Genomic DNA, 19,349 nt, shown 5'->3' with positions numbered 1-19,349 from the left:
GGATATACAGAACGAGCAAAAACAAGCTAGCTGCCTGTCACCCACCCCCAACGGAACTATTCTCATACTGGATATTCATTAACCGTTTGGAGGGAAGAGTTAGTTGAGGAACGTTATCCATCAGTGTGATCACTATGACAGAAGCAGAAAGTTTGTGAGGCTAATGAGGAAAACCCACACCGAGCATGGGGATAGTAATGGGAAGGAGCCAAAGTGGTGGTAGAACCAAGGAAGCAAGGCAGCTTTCTTGGAAAGTCAGGGGGCTACATTTCTCACACTGATGCAAATAACTGGATGATTTCTTCCCTACAGGGCATTAACAGGGATATGATATCCAAGATGAAGTACCACTCATACATCTCTGTTGTATGTATACAGCACTGCCAATGCATGGGGCAGCACTGAGAATGAAAGGATAGGCTCCTGATTCAAGGGCCTTACCATCTAAAATCTGACACAGGAAAAACAACAGAGGAACAGGGGTAGGAAATGCATGGTAAATGAGGTAGGAATATGCAACTCTTTCATTTACATATTGTCAGGGGTTCAGGAGCAGAGGCACAGGGAGGAGAGGAGATGGAGAGCGAGGAGGAGGAATCCGAGGGGAGCATAGGAGAAGAGGACAGTGAACCGAGGGATTCCATGAGTCTCTCCAGCAAATCGGAAGATTCACAGAAGGGGGCGCCAGTGGCCAGGGGTAGGGGGTTCCCAAGGGGAACGCCCCAGGAGCAAGGGGACAGCAGGGACTCCCAGAGCAGTAGTTGGAAATCAGGACCAGCTTCCCCACCAGAGCAGAGGGGGGGGGGAAGAGTCCCAAGGATCAGGACCAGTGCATTCCCCACCAGGGAGAAAAGATAAGGCAGGGCTGACCACACCTCCATCGGAGAGTCAGACAACGGAGGGGAGGTCAGATCTGGCCAGTGTACCGGAAGAGGGAAGCAGTGACAGAAGTAGTGTAACGGTCAGGAGGAAGGTCACTGGGTTGGCGCGAGAGGCAAGTTCAAATGTACAGGAGCGCGGGACAGCAGAGAATGAGGATTGGGAACCGGGTCCTAAAGCCTGCCGGAGGGAGGGGGAGGAGCTAAGCGACTCAGCGTCGGAAGAGTCCAGAAAGGGCAATGCCCCAGCGGGCAGGAGGACCCAGAGGAGGAGAGAGCAGCGTAAAAGGTGGAGCCAGGCTAGGATCTTAAACTGGTGTCATAGGGGAGGAGACTCAGACGGTACTTCGCCGGTCTAGGGTTAAGACGTAGAGCTGCGCGCTACGGCTTTGAAATGGAAACTGAACCTCAATAAAGACTTTTGTACATAACTACAGCCTAGCGTTGGTCCTCTGTGAGCTGGGACCTAGAGGCAGCTCTGACACATATGCTTAGGTTTGGTTCCCTATAGTACAGCATGAGAACTTGGGCATGAGTGAATGGCTATAATCTTTATTATCTTCACTACTACCCACTTAATTTCCTAATTTAAAAAAACCCTGAGGAGATGGCAGTTAATTAACAACAACAACAACAACAATTTACTATTTATCTGCTACCCATCTGACTGGGTTGCCCCAGCCACTTTTGGCGGCTTCCAACAAATTAGAAAACCACAGTAAAATATCAAAACCACCCAGCAGGTTCTTGATGGAAGAAAGAGGCCGAGATGTACAACACCCTCAGATAATTGCATTTTGTTAGGAAGTTTCCCCCCCCCTTGTCTCTTGACCTTCTTCTGCCTTAGCCCCAACAGTCTCCTTCTCTCTTTTGCCTTTGTTCCAGCCCTGCATGCTTTCCATCTTAATGGCCTACTCCTTCCAACTCTCCTTTCCTCTCCTCCCATTCCTTTCCTTTCTCTCAGCTGGAGCCAGTCAGAGCCAGGCTTCTTCTTTTTTCTCTACTCTTGTCTTCTCACTGCTTCATTCACTTATCTCCTTCACCCTCTATTCCTTGCTTTCACCTCGTTCTCTACCTTCTACTTTAATATGATTCCTAACATCCTCTTATGTCTTCCATAGCTGTGCTCCCATGGCATCTTTGAGACCTTGCCCACTCTGTAGCCAACGGTTGCTGTCCAATGACATTGTCTCTAGGTGATAGCTGCCACAATCAGGCTGGCCTGCTTCTTCCTTGCTGTATACCAGTGAGGATATCTTGATGCCAATCGAGTGAACTGCATTCTATAGAAATGAGTGCAATGTAGGCCACCAACTGTCTGAACTTTCACTATGCTAACACCTGCAAATATGGTTTCCATTTTTATCCACAACATTTTTAAATGAGCTTCCCTGTAATCTTAAGATCAGCTGATACAGCCCTACAACTTATTTGCAGACCCTTGTTGGTCTGCACTAGAAATAAGACCTTCTCAATTTCCACCACACTGCTTGGAAAAGCTTTCTGTCCGAGCAAGGCTCTCCTCATCCAATATCCTTATGACTGTTAGGTTCCTCTTTTTGCTTTGCTTTTGGTTTCATTGTGAATTTGTTGTGTTGTCTTGAGTCTATTCAGAAATCTGGTTTTTAAACCACCCTGAAAACCAGTGTGTGAATGTTGGTATCCAAAGTTTGTCAATTAATTAGATTAAAGAGATTTTTTTCTTCTCATATAACCCAAGTATCATTCAGTCTCTTCCACCCACAGAAAAGTTCCAAAGGATACGTGGCTGCATCTGGTTTTCGCAATGTTACTTTGCACAACTGCTTCAGAAGCACACAATCTGCAATAAATTATCCAAAGATGCAGCATACGTGCGTATTATCTTCCTATGACTTATCTCAGTAAAACTGTACAAATACTTGATAAAAGAACTGCTGGAATTCACAAAATTAAAATCATAGCACACATACCAGCTTAGCCACATTACCGGTTTTAATCAGAACGCCCATGTGCACAAAAATGATAACGTACTTAAAGCGTATTCATATTTAACAACCAGGTTCAGGGAGAAAAAGGGGGTTCTTGTGGTCAAAAGAAAGGTTTAGCAGCAGAGCACACAGAGCCTTACAAGCAATGCATGCCAAAGTTTTCAAATAAAACCTACTAAGAGAATGTAGAGGAAATATATGAGTCAGTTTTTTCTCAACTACTCAAAACGCTTTCCAGCTGGGCATTACAGGCATCTTCCATCTGCTTCAAAGATTTTGGGTCATATGATTTGGCAGACTGTGGATCTCTCCCCGCCTCCCCCCCCCCAACCCACCCACACTTTCCACTTTTTGTAAAGACGATGGACTGTTATTACACCCTTGGATGCAACTTCTTCAGGCAAGCATTCTCTTCAATTTACAGTATCATGTACTGCTCAAAAGATAAGCAAGAAGGGTAATCTTGTCACATGAAGGGAAGCAGCTGAGCTGGAGGTCTTTTCTTACTAAGCTCGGAAAGGCACAGTTTATACATTAGCAATGCTAACGTGTTCTATGAATGCCAGGACAGGATTTGGAATCAGATTAGAGGATGGGACTTCCTCCTCAATCCCTCATTTACTGCCCCGACCCCAATCTTAGTCTTTATCCCAGGTTTATTTCCATCTGCCCCCCATCAAAAATGTATATCCCACCTTTCTCCCATTTATAGAGCCAAAAGCAAAAGGACATGCGATGCTGGAAAAATGAAAGTGTGTTTGTGTCCTTCTTAAACTGACAATTTTTTTCACTCCAAATTACCCTATAAGTGCTTTCTGGTGATGTGAGTGTTTTATGAGGGTTCAGAGCTCAGTGGGGCTTGATCTCTGCAAAAGTACATATGATTGCAGCAAAGAAAAATTTATTCCCTACAAGCACACACTTTTTTCAGACATCTCTTTGATCTTATTGACACATGGATCATATTATTCCCTTTTCATATATAGATGGCTTTCAAGTTTTTTTAAAAAACCTCAATTACCTTGGTTGTCTTCCATACACTATCTATCACTTTTAAATATTAAGATAAAGGTAAAGCTCCCATTGCTCAGTCCCAGCTTCTGCCAACCTAGCAGTTTGAAAGCACGCCAGTGCAAGTAAATAAATAGGTACTGCTGCGGCGGGAAGGTAAACGACGTTTCCATGTGCTCTGGTTCCCATCACGGTGTTCTGTTGTGGCAGAAGTGGTTTAGTCATGCTGGCCACATGACCTGGAAAGCTGTCTGTGGACAAACACTGGCTCCCTCGGCCTGAAAGCAAGATGAGCACCACAACCCCATAGTCATCTTTGACTGGACTTAACCGTCCAGAGGTCCTTTACCTTTTCAATATTAAGATGCTTTGTTAAGAAATGATCTCCCAGCTTTCAGAAGGCTCCTAGTTGGCTTTGTATCATTTATGTTTATTGTGATTAAATTTGAGGTGCATCTCTATTGCAACACAGTTTGCAAATGAATTGCTCTGGAAACATTAGATTTAAATAGTAAACAGGAAATGGAGTCTGTCATTTGCACAACAATGGTGGTGTATAATCATTCTTATTCCAGGGTGACTTAATGTAGCCCCACAAAAAAATAGGTAAACTGATAGAGTGTTTTGAGCAATGGAGGCTGGTTCATAAGGGCAAATGGGGCTCTACTCCACCAACCTCAGTCTGCCAGTCAGGGGTGGTTCTGCCTGTCACTACCTGTGGTTCAGCTTACTATTGGCCTCCCTGACTTCTGCTCCACCAGTTTCAATGGGCACCAGCCACAATTGATTTTGAGAAAAACCTGGGTAATACAAGACAAATTATACACACTCCTAACTATCACTGGGACACAGGTGGTGCTGTGAGTTAAACCACAGAGCCTAGGACTTGCCGATCAGAAGGTCGGCGGTTCAAATCCCCGCGATGGGGTGAGCTCCGATTGCTCAGTCCCTGCTCCTGCCAACCTAGCAGTTCGAAAGCACCTCAAAGTGCAAGTAGATAAATAGGTACCGCTCCAGCGGGAAGGTAAATGGCCAGAAGCGGCTTAGTCATGCTGGCCACATGACCCAGAAGCTGTACACTGGCTCTCTCGGCCAATAAAGCGAGATGAGCGCTGCAACCCCAGAGTCGGTCACGACTGGACCTAATGGTCAGGGGTCCCTTTACCTTTAACTATCACTAGCTCCTACCTGTTGATTCCCTTTGTCAGCCCCGGGCCATCAGATTATTTTGAGGAAACTAAGTTGTTAGTGAACTGCACCATAGCTGTCAACGTTTCCCTTTTTTTAAAGGGAAATTCCCTTATTCCGAATAGGATTCCTCGCAAGAAAAGGGAAAAGTTGACAGCTATGAACTGCACTGAAGGAGTGTGACTGTAATATTTGAGGAGTGTCAGTTGTGGACCCTTGGGTACTTAACGATGTTCACCTATTGCACTGTGTGTGGATTCTGATGCTGCCTCTTAAGAGAAAATAGTTTGCATTTGTCCTGGTTCACTTTTCTTCTTGTTGTTGGTAGTTATATTATTTTCCAGGCAGACTCATAAATGGTTCGGCCTGGTTTCAATACAGGTCTCAAAGTCTTATATTAACAATAGGGTTGGCATCCATTTGCTTCAGGAGACAACACAGGAGTGTGCCTTTGGGGATGAAGTTAAACCACTGGAGATTTACAGTGCCTGTTGTGGCTGTAGAGACTGATACAGGAGAGACATGTTTTGTTGCAGCTGGGGCAGATGAAGGCATCTGGTTGTGCTGCTGTGGATGCACCATGGCGTTTCTTCTCTCTGCACTCCTCTCAGCAGTCATTTCTCCTTTGGTCACTGCTATGGATTAAACAGCAACAACAAATTAATATACCACTTACTTTCTCACTTGCCTTTCTGGTACTCAGCTGCAATTCTTCAAGAACAAATTTGAAGGACCCTTTAACGGACAGTGAAAATGCCAGTGTGTGCTGCCTTATTTACAATCCTAGCTACGCTCTGTGTGATAGTTCTTATCCCAACCCTGAGGCCTGAGACACTTGGCCTTTCATGGTTGAAAGGTTTTTCATTGGATGGATAGCACAAGGCTGTAATAAAGAATGAAAGAAATTTAATGTTGAGAAAATGTGCATAAAACTTGATGACTAATGGTTCCATCCAATCATGTAGGAGGCTGCAGCCTTGGCAGTATTAATGAGGGTACCACATAGTTTCTGTTAGAGTTTCCAGATTACAGCGGTACCTCAGGTTAAATACTTAATTTGTTCTGGAGGTCCGTTCTTAACCTGAAACTGTTCTTAACCTGAAGCACCACTTTAGCTAATGGGGCCACCCGCTGCTGCCGCGCCGCCGGAGCACAATTTCTGTTCTCATCCTGAAGCAAAGTTCTTAACCTGAGGTAATATTTCTGGGTTAGTGGAGTCTGTAACCTGAAGCGTCTGTAACCTGAAGCGTATGTAACCCGAGGTACCACTGTACTGTGATTACATTCGAGCACAGTAGCTTTCTTGAAGCAGTAAAGCAGGCACAGGCAAACTCGGCCCTCCAGGTGTTTTGGGACTACAACTCCCATCATCCCTAGCTAACAGGACCAGTGGTAAGGGATGATGGAAGTTGTAGTAAAACATCTGGAGGGCCAAGTTTGCCTGTGCCTGCAGTAAGCTCTGATTAAGATCGCTTTTTATTGGGATCCAAATTTAGATTCATATACAAGGGGAGGGGCGGGAAGCAGCTCACAAGTTTTTACCTTAAGCCGTTTATGATGCATTATACCTGTGCACAGAAAGATTTTACAAACAAAATATGTTTTGTGTTTTTCTGGACCATCTTAGTTTGCAATCTAAATATGAAGCAAAAACCGTGCAGTGCTAAGTGCTGCCCTGCTCTGCCGCTGGCACCACCACTGTACCAGCAACAGCTGCTGGCACCACACGCCTCTGCCAGCACTGCCACCAGAGAAGCGGTGCCAGTATCAACAGTGATTTCCAGCCAAGATCTCATGAGATCTCACTGGAAATCAGCTCCGATGCTGGCACTGCTTCTCCGCCGATGCCATAGGCAAAGGGGCGCCCATGGAGGGACCACTTCAGGGGCTTCCACCACCTGTGGCAGATGCTTCACCCTGCTTCCTGGTTGGGATGGTCCTGCATAAGCACAGTAACCCAGCCAGATGGGCGGGATGTAAATAATAAATTATTATTATTATTATTATTATTATTACAGCAGAGATATGACGTCAAGAGACTAAAGCTGATGCACAATGCTCTAGTCTTCTGTGTTTCAGCACAGCTGTGCCTGAGACAGTTTCAGTCCATGCAGGTCCTTGTCAACACACACAGGTGTGGCCTAGTTTATACATCTGGCTGCAAGTGGTGGTATAATAATGTGATGGTGACGTGGAAGCCTGTAGTTTGAGCTGGGCCGTCAAGTGGAGGCCTGCCTATTGACAGGGGGAAGCACCCAAATTGGGCATCTATGTAATTAGGTGCTCACATGGAAAATTCGGTTCATATTCCAGACCCATCTGCATGATGGAAGGAAGGGGCTTCTGCCATTTCTCTACCACACCACTGCAGCGCTGCAACCCTTCACCCAAGCCCACCACTTAGAGCAAGAGAGGACTTGAATTCAACCCCCCCCCCCTTTGCCTTATAGGGTTTCCACCTTTGGGCTCCCAGCACCTCAAGCCATCTTTTTAACTACCGACATTCTGCTGCCACCATATAGACACTACTATCTCTGACTAAGTTTTGTCACATGCTTGATAGCTTGGCCAAATACGAGACATACTGTATTTTTCTGTGTATAACACAGCCCTGTGTATAAGACTATTTAGGGGGACTCAAAAATAGTTGTTGAGCTTTTCTGGGGAAAGGTTGCCCACAGTTGTTAAGCTTTTGGGGGGGGGGCCAAAAAAGGCTCTCCCGACTGGCCAACGCTTCCGATCAAACGCAACACAGAAGTCTCCATTTCCTCTATTTCTGCTCACCGCAAGCAGCCGCTAATCACCTGTCCAATTGCTGCAGCAGCGCCCAATAGACAGCAGCCATTGACGCAGCCTCCAATCTCCTGCTCGTCACAAGCAGCCGCCAATCACCTGCCCAATTACCGCAGCACTGATCAATCGACAGCAGCCATTGACGCAGTCACCAATCTCCCGCACTAACGCCAGCGACAATTGACTGCTCATGGCAGGAAACAATACACCCCTCACCACTACCCATGTATAGGTAAAGGTAAAGGTACCCCTGACCATTAGGTCCAGTCGTGACCGACTCTGGGGTTGCGCGCTCATCTCGCTCTATATGCCGAGGGAGCCGGCGTTTGTCTGCAGACAGCTTCTGGGTCATGTGGCCAGCATGACTAAGCCGCTTCTGGCGAAACCAGAGCAGCACATGGAAACGCCGTTTACCTTCCTGCCAGAGCGGTCCCTATTTATCTACTTGCACATGACGTGCTTTCGAACTGCTAGGTTGGCAGGAGACCCGTGTATAACACGCCCCCAATTTTTAACTACTTTTTATCGTAAAAAGAAATCCCTCATCTTATACACAGAAAAGTACAGTAGTTTGAATGACCAAACCTTTTTTAATAATCTAACAGCTGAATGTAACACATTCTTTTCAAAAACAGCGTTTGGATTTTTTTTTGTATGTCATGACATGTGTTCATAAATCTATTCCTAATACAAATGCAAATCCTAATCTTGTCCTATTCCCTGCTTCTCGGCACCCACACCAGCACCCTGCCCCCGTCTCCTCCCTCCCGAAATCCAACTCTCCCCTTTCCTCTCACACCCCTCTTCTAACCGTCACACTCCACCCTCAGCAAATCAACACATGACACACTCCTTCATTCCACCCCCTGTCCCCCACTTGCTCTCACTCCTTACCTTACACCTTATAAATATCTCCTTAGCTACGTAACATTTTATCATATATCTCTTAGCATGCAAATCTATACAAGTCAGATATCATGAGCGACGCCACACTGCCTTATCTGAATGTTTGAAGTGGGGCAAGTCTTGTGAGACACATGACATGCTTTCTTTAAGACAATTCTGTTTGGGTTCCGTTTGTAAAACAGATTTTACGCCCTCCCATCAGTTGTCAAGGAAATAAACAATTAGCTGACTCTTAGAAGAAGTTTAGGGAAGTTTTTAATGTTTGATGATTTATTGTATTTTTAATATTTTATTGGAAGCCACCCAGATTGGCTGGGAAAACCCAATCAGATGGGCGGGGTATAAATATTATTATTACTACTGCCGCTGTTGCCGCCGCCACCGCTGCTCCAGTGGCACTTTGATTTAAGAACAGCTTAGTTTATGAACTCCATTCTGAAGGAAATCAGCCCTGAGTGCTCACTGGAAGGACAGATCGTGAAGCTGAGGCTCCAATACTTTGGCCACCTCATGAGAAGAGAAGACTTCCTGGAAAAGACCCTGATGTTGGGAAAGATGGAGGGCACTAGGAGAAGGGGATGGCAGAGGACGAGATGGTTGGACAGTGTTCTCGAAGCTACCAGCATGAGTTTGAACAAACTGCGAGAGGCAGTGGAAGACTGGAGTGCCTGGTGTGCTCTGGTCCATGGGTCACGAAGAGTCGGACATGACTAAACGACTAAACAACAACAAAAGTTTATGAACAACTTGGATTAAGAACTCTGCAAACCCGGAAGTAGGTGTTTTGGTTTGTGAACTTTGCCTTGGAATAAGAACATGTTCCGCTTCCTGTTGAGTGTGTTCTATTTGTAAATCGAGCCCCCCGCTGCTATGGGAAAGCACGCCTTGGTTTAAGAATGCTTTGGCTTATGAACGGACTTCTGGAACGGATTAAGTTCATAAACCAAGGTACCACTGTACTTCACTATATATAGAAGCGTTTGCCATCACTTCATTCTTGACTCAAAAAGTGTTTTGTCTGGGTGCAGCCGTGGTTGGAAAGTTTAGGTTTGATTGCTATCATATAACCCCTTTAACCATGTATACATAGGATTAACAAATATAATTCCAACAAGCTCTTAAATTAAGAATCAAGAACTTTGCATGAAGGGTTTTAATAGGCCTTGAGTGCTGCTCTTACGGTCTGCCAATCTCATTTTATCTTCACTCAGCATCTAAAAATGCACTTAACCCACGCTCATTTTTCAGTGCTGTGTGTAGGAAGTTTTCAACAATGTTGTAAGGTTTTGATTACCTGACAAAGCCAACAGTCACATGAGTAATAAGAGAGTGGCTTATTAGCGGGCAGTGAACGTGCTCAAAAATTTCCTCAGCACAGAACTCTGAATTGAACCTTTCCAGTTTAATACTGAAGGAGCCTTGTTGCAAATAGAAGGAAACTCCCCAGAGAAATATACTGGATGAATGACACCAGGGCATTATTCACAATGTAATTTTTCCTAGTTTATATAGAGAGACTCTCCCATCAATATGGTCTTTATGGGTGCTATCAGCACAAAATATGAAATTTTTAACCATTTCCTGGCCTTGGAACAGGAAATATTAAGGAATTCATAGGACTCATCTGTTTAATTAACATGTGTTGTGCCAATAACCATCAATCACTTCCTGCATGCTGGGCATGGCAGCATTATTAACAGGATACTGTTTTTTCTCTCTTTCCCATTTTCCCAGTAAAGTCTGTTTAGTTGGCTATCTCTCAGTTCAACCTGATGTTCAAAATGTTAGAAATAATTTTTATCCTGGTATAAAATTTGTCTTAATTTATTTTTCTCCTCTTTGGAGAGGGCAGATTTTCCAACCTCTTACTGTATTCTGGCATTTCTATGGGGGGAGATAGATACAGACACGCATTGTGCTGAATCGCTGGTAAAAACTAAGTTTGACTAATTACGAAAAAAGAAGATCTACTCATAATTGATTTATAATTCCAAATTATTATTAACTGTACCTGATGCCCTTCATGCAGCTACAGAGCATGGCAGAATTTTATCAGCCTCTGGTCCATCATAGGACTTTTCTACTGCCGTATCCACAACTTCATGGAAATCTCTGCCCTTGTTTGAAATATTGTACAGTGGTACCTCAGGTTACATACACTTCAGGTTACATACGCTTCAGGTTACAGACTCCGCTAACCCAGAAATAGTGCTTCAGGTTAAGAACTTTGCTTCAGAATGAGAACAGAAATTGTGCAGTGGCGACAGAAGGAGGCCCCATTAGCTAAAAGTGGTGCTTCAGGTTAAGAACAGTTTCACATTAAGAATGGACCTCCGGAATGAATTAGGTAAGTACTTAACCTGAGGTACCACTGTATAAACATGAATTCCCCTTTACTCCCCTTTACTCTTTGTTGCCATTGTTAGGGAAGTGGTTAAATCCTCTATAATGCTTCTTCTTCCTTGTCTGCTAAGAAACTGGAGCTATGATTGGATCCACACAAAGTGGTTTTAGGACAACACATATAGAAGGATATTCTTCCATTCTCTCACCAAAAAATCAGCTCTCATTCTGGAGGCAGTGCCACCAGGTACCACCATGGTTTACAGAGGTAGCAAGCAGATGGGTGGGTGGGAAACTGGGCAGAGAGTACTAAGAAGAATGAAACACTGGTCGATCACAGGATGCAAATAGATCACCTGGATTAAAAGAAGCCAGTCCAGCCTGATGGCCTGTTTCTTTTCACAAGGAGTTATGTTAGAGCATGTTGCAGAATGTGTTGAATTTGCCTTATGATTCAGCAGAATACAGCAAGACGTAGTGACTGATGTGATAGCCTCAAATCAGCACTTCAGTATAGCTGTACCTACACAGGGACGCGGGTGGCGCTGTGGGTTAAACCACAGAGTCTAGGACTTGCTGATCAGAAGGTCGGCAGTTCGAATCCCCGCGACGGGGTGAGCTCCCGTTGCTCGGTCCCTGCTCCTGCCAACCTAGCAGTTCGAAAGCATGTCAAAGTGCAAATAGATACAGTGGTGCCCCGCAAGACGAACGCCTTGCAAGACAGAAAACCCGCTAGACGAAAGGGTTTTCCATTTTGGAGGCGCTTCACAAAACGAATTTCCCTCTGGGCTTGCTTCGCAAGATGAAAATGTCTTGCGAGTTCCTGCGGGGTTTTTTCCCTCCCCCCCCCTTTCCTAAGCCCTAAGCCGCTTATCAGCTGATCCTCTGATAAGCTGCTTATCAGCTGATCCGCTAAAAGCCGCTAAACCGCTAATAGCGCTAATCCGCTAAGCTGTCAATGGGCTTGCTTCGCAAGACGAAAAAAACGCTATACGAAGAGCCTCACGGAACGGATTAATTTCGTCTTGCGAGGCACCACTGTAAATAGGTACCGCTACGGCGGGAAGGTAAATGGCATTTCCGTGTGCTGCTCTGGTTCGCCAGACGCGGCTTAGTCATGCTGGCCACATGACCCGGAAGCTATACGCTGGCTCCCTCGGCCAATAAAGTGAGATGAGCACCGCAACCCCAGAGTTGGCCACGACTGGACCTAATGGTCAGGGTTCCCTTTACCTTTACCCTTACACAGCAGCTCTGGTGTCCAACACCCTTCAGGTATGCCCTGCCAAATCAAGTGACTCAGCGGTCCACTCATGGAAATGGGCATGTCTGAACTAGAGGGAAGCATTTGCTGGCCTTGCCTACTTTTACATTCACCAGTCCTACGACCTGCACATTCTTGGAAATTTGGCTTCGTCCCCTGAAAACATAGTTCTCCAGATACCTATAGAATTAGCGACTGACTATTCATCCCCCTCCCCCCCACCTACCCACCCTGCGTGTCTCATGAGCACACAGCAAATGAAAACACCCATAGTTTCCCGCTGCAAAGACGCCACGCGTTTCTGTTTCCAACGCTTCCATGTTCTGTCAAACAAAATCTGGATGCCTGGCGGATTTGCAGTTAGTCCCGAGGGAGGAGAAATCAAAGTGGGAGAGGGAGCAATGGAGCCCTGACAAGCGCTGTGTTGCTCGCTTGACTTGCTTTTAAAGGCACTTTTTTGATGCAGATCACAGCAGAGCAGTTATTCAAGTACCACCAGAGATGGATATGAGCCATGATTTTCAGAGCATGGAGGAGGAGGGGAGAAACAAAGGCAAAAATGTGGGGGACGATGACAAAAGGCCTCTTCCCCTTCCTTCTACCTTGCTTTGAAATTAATGGGAGTGCCACCACTTACTTCAATTCGGGGCAAGACTCCCCCACATAAGATCTTGAAATGTATTTTGGTTCACTGAACGTTGCATTCAAAAAGCTATTTGATATGGCAGACAAGGCGAGAGAGAGAGAGAGGCAGCCGAGCTTCAGGAAGCCAGATGCCAAACAGCTCTTTCTTCTTACAGACTCTCTGGCCGTGTTACAGTCCTCCCCCGACCCATCCGCACTCATTCACTTTTCCTATCCACTGAGCACAAACAATTCTGCATCTGAGCCTGGCTGCATTCCTCTCCCTCGAATCCTCTAGCAGTTTCCACACAAAGGGAAATCTCCTACTGTAAATGGTTTTTAAAAGCGAACTTCCTGCCAAGCCTCGCAAGGGTGTTGATTTCTGTTTGGAGCCGATAAGTAGCTTTCCAGTCCTGAGGAGTGAAGCTATGGGAGGACAAAAACAGATCTGTATTAATCCTCATCCTCCCTGAGCTTTTAACCGTTTTCTGTTTGTAATGAGTAATGTGTGTTGTCGGGGTGTTCCTAGAATACAGAGAATGCTCTTTACTATCAGCTGGTTCGTATTCTGAGCTTTTAAACTGCAGCTGCTTTTCCTAGGAAGATGCATTTTGGACCTGCCTTGGGCTGGCCCTGCCAGTAGGCAGAGTGAGGTGACCAACTCAGGCAGCTGATTTTGGTAGCTCCACCTCAGGCAGCAGAATGGCTTGGGCTCGACCTTCTTCAAAGGACTTGTTAAAAGAAGTTCCAGACAATGAGACCTTAGCTTTGAACCTACCTACACACTAAGGTACTCATAATAGGCCTTGCTTTGAGGCTCGGTATCTTTAATCAGGGACACGGGTGGCGCTGTGGTCTAAACCACTGAGCCTCTTGGGCTTGCCAGTCAGAAGGTCGGCGAGTCGAATCCCTGCGATGGGGTGAGCTCCCATTGCTCGGTCCCAGCTACTGCCAACCTAGCAGTTTGAAAGCATGCCAAAAAGTGTGAGTAGATAAATAGGTACCACTCCGGCGGGAAGGTAAATGGCGTTTCCGTGTGATGCTCTGGCTTCGCCAGAAGCGGCTTAGTCATGCTGGCCACATGACCGAGAAAAACTGTGTGCGGACAAACGCCAGCTCCCTCGGCCTGTAAAGCGAGATGAGCGCCGCAACCCCAGAGTTGTCTGCGACTGGACTTAACTGTCAGGTGTCCTTTACCTTTACCTTTTTTATCTTTAATCAACTTCCTAATATTGGAGATACAACAGTGGAGGATGCCCCAACTCTCTGGAGCCAATGTTTGGGTTTGAGGGAGCTGCAGGGGAGCAGAGAATCGGTAAAAATAACCTCCCGTCTACTATTTGTGGAGCCATCCACTGGATCAGATGCCCTTCAGATGCACAAAGACTCCACCCTACATTTACACACTGCTTTGGAGTAAAGATTAGCTCCCAAAAGAAGTTCACCGTTAAAAGCCCACCATAAAAGTTCAGGGTGCTAGGGCAGAGACGGTGTATGGTTGCTGGCATCTGATAACGTAGTACAGATTCCCACCTATTCCCTTCAGAGGGAGAGGACAGAAGGCACTGTAGACAGGGTTTGTATGTGAAAAATTGGGATTATATCCAGGCAGCAATAATTGTTTGAGCAAATGCCATTCTGACATCAAAGTATGCAAATAATAGTTAAATTAGATGCAAATTAAGTGCCCATCTTTTGGGATTCTGGCAACACTGACAGTCCAATTTAATGTTTTGTTCTCAAGAGTGAGCGAGTGATTAAGCCTTCTGGAGGAAAAGCAACATAAAACATTCTGGTGCCAACTTTAATGATTCTAGCTATTCAACAGAACATAGGCCATCACAAGTGGAAATTCACGCATATATAAAAAAGAAACAACACAAATCCAGGTTTTATTTTTTAAAAGAATAATAATTGAATTCTCAGGAAAAATTCAACATAGAACTGTTGTATTTTAGTGCCATTGTGTTCCCAGGTAGAGCTCCACCCTAATCAGAAGGTAAGCATAATAATGTTCTGTGCTGAATGGTGACTAAAATGGGTGATTTATCCCTTCACCTCAGTTGCAACTCAGTGGGTCTTCATTTCCTAAGCAAAAAGCTTTCACTGTGTTGCATCTGCTTCAGCTGCAGAGGTCAGAAAATATTCTCAAGCTCTGATTAATCTAATTGTGATGCAGTCAGGAGGCTTTTTTGGAGAGTAGATCTCTGATTAGACCCTGATTGGACTTCCTTCCCTGTGTTCAATTGCACAGCAGAGCTCAGCACTGTAAATCTGTGATTCATTCAACGGCTCAACCACTGAGCTCAGAAATCAATGCACTTCCAGGGGGGAGAAATATGGATAGGAAGATGGCAAGAAGGGGGAGAAAGCAAGAAGATCAATGTTCTGCTTTCATATATTGTAAAATCGATATTACCGTGCTCATAAATTATAGTGGCTGATGTAGCAGCCCTAAGTCAACTTGAGCCCCAGCAGTCTTCCTTTCTCCAGAACTACGAAGGTACATAAACAAGCCAGTTTAGCCTCTAGTTCAGAGCTTTCCAAACTATGTGTCACGACATATTGTGTGTCAGCTACAATGTGTAGTAGGTGTGTCACACAAAACGCTCCCTGCGCTCCTCCTGGGACTGGAAAGGGTTAGTTTAACCTCCGGTTTGCTAGTAAAACTGAATTACTGTGTCGCGAAATGATCCATGTCCAAAAAGCGTGTCACCAACTTGAAAAGTTTGGAAAGCTTCGCTCTAGTTCCTTTTGGGCATTTCTTTAGTTAATAATAAAGGGACTCCCCCCCCCCCTCTTTTTTTACCTGAGGTAGAAGCTGCTTTGTGTAAACTTAGCAAGTGGAGTGCTCCTGTTCAGGGTTCCACCAACTTTGCCTCTTTTCAGGATACTCTATTCCATTCCTCTTCCTCCTCCCTAGTTTTCTGCCCCGCCTTCAGCCTGTGTTCTGTGACCACAAAGCATGCTCAGTCCAGGTTGTTCCATTTAGGGAATGCAGGTGGCCCACTGAAATTTGTTCTCCTAACTCTCCCCCCACCTGCTGATTCTGCTGATACCTGCCTCTTGCTTCTCAGTAGTCCTGTTTTGGCTATATCACTGATTCACTACTAGAATACTGTATGTGACAATAAGTTGTCACGTTAAACAGGCACTACATGAATATCTCTAGTCTAAGAGTTAGCAGCAGTCCAAGTAAGCTGGACACAGTCATTTTCATAAGGCATTTTAAAACACCGTGCTTTCGAACTGCTAGGTTGACAGGAGTAGGGACCGAGCAACGGGCGCTCACCCCGTCGCGGGGATTCGAACCACCGACCTTCTGATCGGCAAGTCCTAGGCTCTGTGGTTTAACCCACAGCGCCACCTCTAAACACCAGCAGTGGAAACACACTGGAGAGGAGTGAACCAGTAGTAAGCTGGTAATGTGTACACAGCCTAATAAAATAGGTTTTGCTGCAGCCAGACTATCTAGTAGGAAGTCTCTACTATATTTTCCCAAGTTCTGATGTAAAATGAGAAACATTCATAGATGCTGTCTTAAAACACTGAAAGCAGACGTCTCATATCACCTATTTAAAGGATCAAATGTCAATATTTTTTAGAACTAATAGAGGCCGGAAGCCAAACCTATGAAACATTAGCTGGAATTTCATCATGAACAGATCTGAAGCCACAAACAGCCTAAACATTATATCAAAATACTTTTGAACAGGAGTCTCCAAAGAGCTGATAGCTCTCAAAATAAAATTCCACCCCCAATGTACCTTCAGTCCCAGAGTTTTGATGCATGGCGCTAATGGACTGGGGGGGACGGGGACAATTTTGATCCTATGAATATGAGGAAGTTATGGGCAGAAAAGGTGCCGTCCTCCAACCAGAGTTTGTATCACCCTATCAACATTTAATACTTTTTGTAAAAAAAATAGTTCAGCAATATGATATGTGAATACCTGGCACGGTTTTAAATGAAGGCAGGTTCCTTTCACTCCCATAGCAATTCCTCCTGGTTCCGTATCTAGTCCTTGAATTCTAGACTAGTGAAGAAATAACATGTATCTGAAGGTTAACATAAATTTAGGGGTAGGCCATTTGCAGGGATAGCTGTTCCAGTTTGTTCTTCCCTGCAAATGGCTCTAAGCTATATTTTTCCCATACATGTTTTTTTTTTTTTCCAGAGCCTATCTGGATAAGAAATGATCAAGGGGCAGCATTTAAATTAGCCAATGTGGTGCCCTTGAGATGCTGTTGGACTCCAACTTCCATGAAAACCAGCCAACATGGCCAGATGCCAGGTGTGCTGGGAGTTGTAGTTCAGCAATATTTGGAGGGCATCATGTTAACTACAGCTGTTTTATTGCCATGCAGCCTCATATATCCAACATACTGTCATGTGTTTGGGGGTGCCAGACACTTCTAAATTCCTGGATCCAGTAAGTGTTAGAATTGAATCAAGGCTTGGGGTGTTAAAATGAATGCTAGACACTTCTAATCCCCGGATTTAGCAAGTATTAAGAGATAATTAAGTCAGGCTAGCCTCCTGGGTGATGGGCTCTTAAGAGAACGAAGCATCAAATGGCTTGTGCAAGATGGCAAATAGCTGGAGCCCCCATCGCTCAACAGATAAAGGCAGAATTTAGAGTAGAGAGGGGAAGGAGTTATATGACTGAGAAGCAAGGCAGCAAGCGGGAAAGTCAGAAAGGCAGAGAAATGGTAGATCTCAGCTTGAATCCAGGGCTGTGGCTATGAAAGAAACAAGACCCTTTAGGGTGTTGATGCTGTGAACCCTTCCATCGTAGGCTCAGGTTGTATATATGTGTAAATAAACCATATATCCTAAAGACATCACAGTCTCCACTGTGCCTTAATTCCCAAGGAAACATGAACTCTGGGTAAGCGCCTGGAACCCCTTGAATCTCATACCGCTTGGAGATTGGGGTGGTGTAAAACAACACTAAAATGTTTAGAAGAAACTGCCACTCTTTTTAAAGTGGGGAGGTATGTTAGAAGCCACCAATGTATACAAAAGGTTACCATCTTATGGTGATGGGTAGAGCTATGGCTCATATAACTTTGTTTCTTTAAGAAAGCTTTTGAGTTACACTTTGTTCAGTTAGAACAGGTGGAAGAAAGGGGATTCTTCTTTCTGGTAAGTTCCAGTCTTGTCTCCATTCAAGCTGGCTCATAGAAAATAATTTGTAGGTTCCATAGCTTCATTAAGTATTTTTAAAACCACTATTTTGAGACATTGCAACTTTTATTCTGTAAAGTTATATTAATAGATTAATAATTTGGTGGGATATATATATATATATATATATATATATACACTACACACCTATGATATACTTTTAAAAAGGGCTTTGGAAATCAGTTGTCAGCAATTTTAAATTATAGCTGTCCAAATTGGTTTTCAATTAGCACAGCTATAATGGTGCTCTGTTGTAAATGGCTTCCTTGGTGCCAAATAATATGGCAATAATGGGGCAATTGAAGTTTTTACAATAGAACAGAGGAAAATATAGAGAAATATGGCACCGTCACATTACAGTAGCTGCACACAGTCAGTAGTTGATCCTCTGCATAATAATCGTAAACTACATCTATATTAAAAATGTCCAAGGTATAAAGTCTAATTATTTGATGGCGGATGTGGTTTGAAACAGAACCATGCTTGGGGCATTTAAAAATGCCTGTGTTGCCTATCCAGTGGTCTAAACACCAAATTATAAAGAATATTTCAAATCAAACGTTGAATGCCAAATATGCATCAAGTATACTTGTATTTGTCTGCCTGCAGGGGAAAAAACAACCTAAGAGGGCAGAACAACTTTGACCCGAAAAACAGTATGGAAATGATTACGCATGCCTCCTTCTTTGCTGGAACAGCAATAAGATTTACACCCCCTGACAGTCATTGGTGCAATTAGGTAATTTTAGATTCTGTGCTTTGACTGCAATCATTCCACTCACCTGGAAGTAAACCCGTTGAATTCAATAGAACTTACTTCTTACTAGAAAACGGTTAAGGGTTGTGCTGTTAACTGCTTTCCCCAGCCCACCTTCTTTAGATGTTATGGAGAAATCCTGTTCATTTGAATGGGTATTGTATAATGCATAGTGACATTTGTCTTGTAATGTATTTGTCTAGTCCTGTAAAAATCAGTTTAACTGTCGCTTGGAGTCTTAACAGATGCATGCAAAGAAGGTTTGGTGTCAGAATTCTCAGTATGAAGAAGGGCAGAAGGAGATTTTTATTGGTGGAGGGCAGTATAGAATTTTCAGTTAGACCGTGTGATTGGCTGGACTAGAGGGACCGGAGGAAGTGTATATATATGAATGGGAGCTGTTCAGCAGGGAGTTAGTTAGCGA

At 44.5% G+C, this 19,349-nt stretch overlaps 1 long non-coding RNA gene across 3 annotated transcripts; it reads right to left on the bottom strand.

Annotated features, from left to right (window-relative positions):
• Window positions 1-5,238: 5,238 nt before the first annotated feature.
• LOC307209193 lies at window positions 5,239-19,275 on the bottom strand. Of its 3 annotated transcripts, none has more exons than XR_013835406.1 (3): window positions 18,986-19,271; window positions 16,931-17,014; window positions 5,239-5,682 (listed from the first exon to the last, which is right to left on the bottom strand). It is a non-coding gene; the product is annotated as an uncharacterized lncRNA (long non-coding RNA). The 3 variants fall into 3 exon arrangements; XR_013835405.1 differs by lacking the exon at window positions 5,239-5,682 and adding an exon at window positions 12,626-13,403 and having other exon boundaries at window positions 18,986-19,272; XR_013835404.1 differs by lacking the exon at window positions 5,239-5,682 and adding an exon at window positions 14,941-15,298 and having other exon boundaries at window positions 18,986-19,275.
• Window positions 19,276-19,349: the final 74 nt, after the last annotated feature.

The sequence above is a fragment of the Podarcis cretensis genome, assembly GCF_951804945.1.
Source record: "Podarcis cretensis genome assembly, chromosome: 2".
NCBI classification, from domain to species: Eukaryota; Metazoa; Chordata; class Lepidosauria; order Squamata; family Lacertidae; genus Podarcis; species Podarcis cretensis.
The sequence above is the reverse complement of the archived record's forward strand: the minus strand, read 5'-3'. Positions and strand labels throughout refer to the sequence as shown.